Consider the following 6,475-nt stretch of genomic DNA (forward strand, 5'->3'; position numbering starts at 1 on the left):
TATTCCCCATAGTCTATTCTCTTCATTTTATAGCGTTCGTCTTGGCTGCGCTGCTTCCAGCCTCAGAACGAGATTTGGAGGGCTGGCCTTTATGTTAGAGCTTTTATCCAATCATATTTCAGCCATAATGTGTTGCTAGGGTCAAAGAAATCTGCCCTTAGGCCTTCAGAATCAACAGTGCGGGCGGCTGTAGCTTAAAGTGAACGCAAACAAAACTGTGGCGTTAACCAATCAGATTTCGAGGTGGCGACAACGGGCCAGCTAGCAGGCGTACGCTAAGTTAGCACGTGCACATCTTCTGATTGGATACGCACTATTGAGAGGCAGAGCTAGGCAGTAGGCAGAGCCATACAGTCTATGGGCAAAGCTAGCAAACAGAACTAGAACTTGAGCGAGCTAATTTGTGTAGATTTCTACAAGCTATTTTTTTCAACCCACAATGGCTGAAGGAGGAGAAGAGATCAATTTGGTAGAAGATATAATTACAACGCCATTTTCAAAACGAACTTTTCAAGTAAAGCTACACATCTTGAAAAGGGAACGGCCAACTCCAACGCTAGCGAGCCTAGCACAGCAGGGAAACTACGAGCGGTACCCCTGGCTCACAGCCTCCGAGAGGCACTGCAAATTGTACTGCCGGGAATGCCTGGTATTTGCAACTGATCGATTTGGTGTTTGGAGCCACACTAAATTTGCAAACTTGGTTGTCTAACCAAGGCAGCAACGAGACACCAAAGCACAGCTGGGCACTTGGAAGCACTGGTGCTTTTGAAAACCTTTGGGGACACCCGAGTGGATCTACAGCTCAAGAACAAGTGCGCAGGGAAACGGAACTCCACAACGAAAGGGTGAACAAAAATAGGGAAATATTGAAAGACTGATTGATTGTGTCCTGTTTTTGGGTAAACAGGAACTTTCATTTAGGGGACACGATGAAAGCGCCGAGTCCAGAAACAGAGGAAACTACGTGGAGCTTCTTTCCTTTCTTGCTGAGAACAACACAGATTTGCATTACCACCTGTACACAAACAACATGTTTACTGGGACGTCAGGCAAAATACAAAACGACCTGATTCATGCTATTGCTGAAGTGATGGGAGAAGAGATCAAAATGAAGATTAAAAAAGCACCCTTTGTCGCTGTTATGGTGGACGAGACGTCAGATGTGGGTAATGTAGCACAGCTGGCACTTGTTCTGCGTTATGTGACAGACACAGGTGTCAAGGAGCGGTTTGTCAGATAATCTGATTCATTAAGTTAACTGTAAATATGCTGATGTATTCATTATAAATGCTTCAGAAATATTAATATAACTCTGTTGTACTTGACTATGTTAAGGTGATGCAACGCCTGGTTATACTGCGTTTCTGTCTAAATGTATAGTTTCTAGAGCCATGGCGTCATAATGATGGCACTAAGAGGTGGAATAATTCAGGTAGGACTGTGTAGGACATCACTGAAGGCCTAGGTGTGAAATGCACGGCCCGCCACTGGGTCCACATCAGAACTGAGGTTATTAAAAATAACTCAGGATCAGTGCTTTGGATTCTGGGTAATTTTTACCTTCGTTTCCCCAGAAGGAAGAGCACGAGTTGGACCAATGACTCTCCGTTTCTAAAGGGACGTTCACATTGGATGAAAGTAAATGGAAACCTGGTTTCGATGGGATTGTCCCGTATCACGTTTCCCCAAAACATTTCTAATCAAACCAACTGAAGACTTTCATCCCAATGACAGAAATCTACGTTGAATTTACGCCAGGAACTCAAATAACGTCCTTAGAAATGCATTTATGTAACGCTGAAACACAATCGCTACCTGAACCCCGAGTTTAAGACCTAATGAAGGTGCCGTTCAGAACGTACGCGTGGAGATCCGGTCTCGAAGGGAACACATTTTGTCCCTGATTTGAGACATTCCTCCAAAATACAGAACCTAACGTTGGCACTGGGCGTGGATTCACGTGACGTTCCTCGGATCAGAGTTTCAGTCGTTCTGCCAAACTATTTTTTATTTAGAATACGGACATCGGAATCATATTTCAGCTGACAGTATAATCAGAACTGAACATTTGGAGTGAACATCAATTGCCTTCTTTACCGTGCTCCATTCTCCTTCACTCATTTATCCTTTGAGCACATATATACCGTTTTTTCCACCAACCCCGAGCTGGAGGCAGAGCCGGAGCTGAAGCCGGAGCTGGAGCCGGAGCTGGAGTCGGAGCTGGAGCTGGAGCTGGAGCCGGAGCTGGAGTCGGAGCTGAAGCCGGAGCTGGAGCTGGAGCCGGAGCTGGAGTCGATAAAGATCTGGTTCTTCGTGTTCCCACCGCAGCGGCGCCAGCTTTAAGCGCCGAAAAACTGGATCTTTCTATCCCCACTCGGCTGCCGGGCAATATCCAAGATCCAATACGAACCAATACCTCACGCTTACTTCTGGGGGGAGATTAACCTGAGTTTACAGCTCTTGGAGTACAGCGAGTACAATTTTAAAACAGCAGTATCTCGGGCAAAAGGGACAACAGGCGCCCACACACTGAACACACACACTTTATAAAGCCCCGGCAGCAAACCCGGGGTCAGTTTTGGGGGTGCTTTTTATCCCCGGATTTTAATAAACCGTTTTTTTAGGGGCCATTGGGAAAGCAGGAAAAACTTTCTCCGTGTTTTTTAAAAAATTCCCCCCCCCCCCCCCACCTTTTTTGGATGGGAAATAAATTACAGGGCTCACGGGCGGGCCATCAAACAAAACCAAAAGGGGAAAAACTACCCCTTTAAAATTTGAGTAAAAAAAAAAGGGCTTCTCCCAAAAAACCAGTAAGTCCCTGGTTTAAAGGGTTTGTAAAGGGGAAAGCTTTTTCCCTGACATAAACCTGCCCTAAAGCCGAAAAATTTGGGAACAGTCACGATGGGGGGGGGGGGGGGGGTTGAAATCGGGTTGGTGTGACGGGCCCGACAGTGAATATGAATCGTCAAGCGCACGCAAAGGTTACTCATGACAACGCGCAGCCCATTTGAGCCCACTCGGCCTGGGACGGTGGAAACAAAAGGGGGTGCTACGGCTAGAACCAGGAAGCAAAAAAAGGGATCTTAAAACCGGGGACCCTTTTTTGGGGGAAAAAAGGGGCTTAGAGCGGGGAGTCGAAGTGCTGTAAAAAGCTGTCTTAATGTATTAAATTAAAACCCCTTTCTCCCACCACTGAAGCCGACCCAAAAAAAGCTTTGGGTAAAAAAAGGGGGCCCCCCCTGTTTTTAGAAATTTAAAGTTTTTTAAATTTTTTTTTTCATTAGCGAAAGGTTTTTTTTGGTTAAAGGGGGGGGGTTTTTTTTTTTTTTTGGGGTTTTTTTTTTTTTTTCTTGGGCGGTTTTTTTTTTTTTCGGGGGGGGGGGGGGGGCTTTTTCAGGGGCTCCCTTTCCCCCGGTCTGCAGCCCCAAAGCCAAAACTCTTGTGTTTTGTTTTTGTGTGTGTGTGTGTGTGTGTGTGTTTGTGTGTGTGTGGGTTGTGTGGGGTGTGTGTGTGTGGCGGGAAATTTAATAGCTGGTTTAAAGGGCCCCCCCTGGGCTGGAATTGGCGGGTGGGGAAGGAAAAAGGTAAGTGGTTTGCCCCCTAATTACACCCCAAAATACTTTAAATCCCCCGCAGGGGGTTTTAAAGTTTTAAACTCATCAAAATGCAGACAGAAAGCGCCGTCCCCCCGGAAAACCAAAAACCCCCAAAAACCCCCGGCAGAGGGGGGAAAAGAGGAGGAGGAAGAGGACAGGGGGTGTAAAAGGGTTTAAATTTTAACCAAACTTTTTCCTAAATTTTTGACTTGAGACGCAATCTGGATTTTGAAAATTCCATTTTCCTGTAGTTCACCCAAAAATGATTTAAAATTTTTAAATTTATAAAAAACCTCTCGGGTTTTCTGTAAATTATTGGAAAAAATGTCCCAAAATAAATGAAACATATCTGAAAGTTATGTGAAAGATGTTCTCCAAATGATATGAAAAAAATGATAGGAAACTTTTTCCTATCATTTTATGAAAGATATCTGAAGATCAGTAAACGCATGTGATTGGGCTTATTGTAATAGAAACACAGAAAGGCATTTCGAGGGAAAAGACTTCACATTTAAAGAACACAATGTCCTAATGTTTAGGGAAATAAAACGGTTGTCTTTGGAAAAAAGTCCAATAATTTACAACAAGACATTGTTATGAATCAAGAATAAAAGTGTTGGTGGGAGAGGTCACAGAGGTGGGGGGGGGGGGGGGGGGCTGGACATATTGAAGTTTTGGGAGGTGTACAAACGTCAGCTTTCTATTTAATAATCTAGCTACTGATAGCTGCCCAGCAGCTAGGCTCCAATCATCCGCTTAAACTCTCCCATTTTACTTCAGCAGCTTCTTCTCCTTTGAAGCCTGAGAGAGAGTCCTGCAGGAAGGAAGAGAGTGAAGGTGGATGCCTGCTTCTACAACTGCAAAACACTGAGCGACAGAAACCCCGGGAGGTAAACTGTGATCTCTCGGTGTCTGAACCACAGTTCAGTCCGGATTCTTCTGGAACTTTCTCCTTTTTCATCCCTGTTTTCTCCCTGAGCCACGCAGACATAAATAAACACAAAGACAGAGGCGTGACTTTCACAGGAGACTCAGTATCTGAGGAGGCTTGTAGACTTTCCGCTTCTCCTTTTAACCTGAGAGGGTCCTATCTCCTTTACTGTATTACTAATGTCACGATGGCTACTCTTTACTCCTCAATTACCCCACAGTTACAAAAAATCTTCCTCAAAAATATGAGAACAATTCTGAAAAATCGCTGAAAATTCCCAAAAAATGTTTAAGAAAGGTCCAAAAATAAATGAGTTTTGTCTGGAAAATGTAGAAAATGAGTCCAAGAAATAAATTAAAAATGATATGTCCGTTAGTGGGGTTTTATCTCAGAAGAAATCAGTTTGTGAGCCAGAGACAAATCATTTTCAACGCTCTCGCAGTTTGTTGTGTCAACATTTCATGAAAAGTAGATTTCAATCTAGGAAACGGTACCTACCATGCCAGACATTGACTCTTTCTTGAACTTGACACACAAGATATCTGTAATCTGAAATATATATATAAATATATTTCATAATATATATATAAATATAAATATATATGTACAGTGGGGCAAAAAAGTATTTAGTCAGCCACCAATTGTGCAAGTTCTCCTATTTAAAAAGATGAGAGAGGCCTGTCATTTTCATCATAGGTACACTTCAACTATGAGAGACAAAATGAGAAAAAAAAATCCAGGAAATCACATTGTAGGATTCTTAATGAATTAATTGTAAATTCCTCGGTAAAATAAGTATTTGGTCACCTACAAACAAGCAAGATTTCTGGCTCTCACAGACCTGTAACTTCTTCTTTAAGAGGCTCCTCTGTCCTCCACTCGTTACCTGTATTAATGGCACCTTTTTGAACTCGTTATCAGTATAAAAGACACCTGTCCACAACCTCAAACAGTCATACTCCAAACTCCACTATGGCCAAGACCAAAGAGCTGTCAAAGGAGACCAGAGACAAAATTGTAGACCTGCACCAGGCTGGGAAAACTGAATCTGCAATAGGTAAGCAGCTTGGTGTGAAGAAATCAACTGTGGAGCAATTATTAGAAAATGGAAGACATACAAGACCACTGCTAATCTCCCTCGATCTGGGGCTCCACGCAAGATCTCACCCCGTGGGGTCAAAATGATCACAAGAACGGTGAGCAAAAATCCAGAACCACACGGGGGGACCTAGTGAATGACCTGCAGAGAGCTGGGGACCAAAGTAACAGAGGCTACCATCAGTAACACACTACGCCGCCAGGGACTTAAATCCTGCAGTTCCCAGACGTGTCCCCCTGCTTAAGCCAGTACATGTCCAGGCCCGTCTGAAGTTTGCTAGAGGGCATTTGGATGATCCAGAAGAGGATTGGAGAATGTCATATGGTCAGATGAAACCAAAATAGAACTTTTTGGTAAAAACTCAACTCGTCGTGTTTGGAGGAGAAAGAATGCAGAGTTGCATCCAAAGAACACCATACCTACTGTGAAGCATGGGGGTGGAAACATCAAGCTTTGGGGCTGTTCTTCTGCAAAGGGACCAGGACGACTGATCCGTGTAAAGGAAAGAATGAATGGGGCCATGTATCGTGAGATTTTGAGTGAAAACCTCCTTCCATCAGCAAGGGCACTGAAGATGAAGCGTGGCTGGGTCTTTCAGCATGACAATGATCCCAAACACACCGCCAGGGCAACGAAGGAGTGGCTTCGTAAGAAGCATTTCAAGGTCCTGGAGTGGCCTAGCCAGTCTCCAGATCTCAACCCCATAGAAAATCTTTGGAGGGAGTTGAAAGTCTGTGTTGCCCAGCGACAGCCCCAAAACATCACTGCTTTAGAGGAGATCTGCATGGAGGAATGGGCCAAAATACCAGCAACAGTGTGTGGAAACCTTGTGAAGACTTACAGAAA

The sequence above is a fragment of the Eleginops maclovinus genome, chromosome 4, assembly GCF_036324505.1.
Source record: "Eleginops maclovinus isolate JMC-PN-2008 ecotype Puerto Natales chromosome 4, JC_Emac_rtc_rv5, whole genome shotgun sequence".
Classification (NCBI taxonomy): domain Eukaryota; kingdom Metazoa; phylum Chordata; class Actinopteri; order Perciformes; family Eleginopidae; genus Eleginops; species Eleginops maclovinus.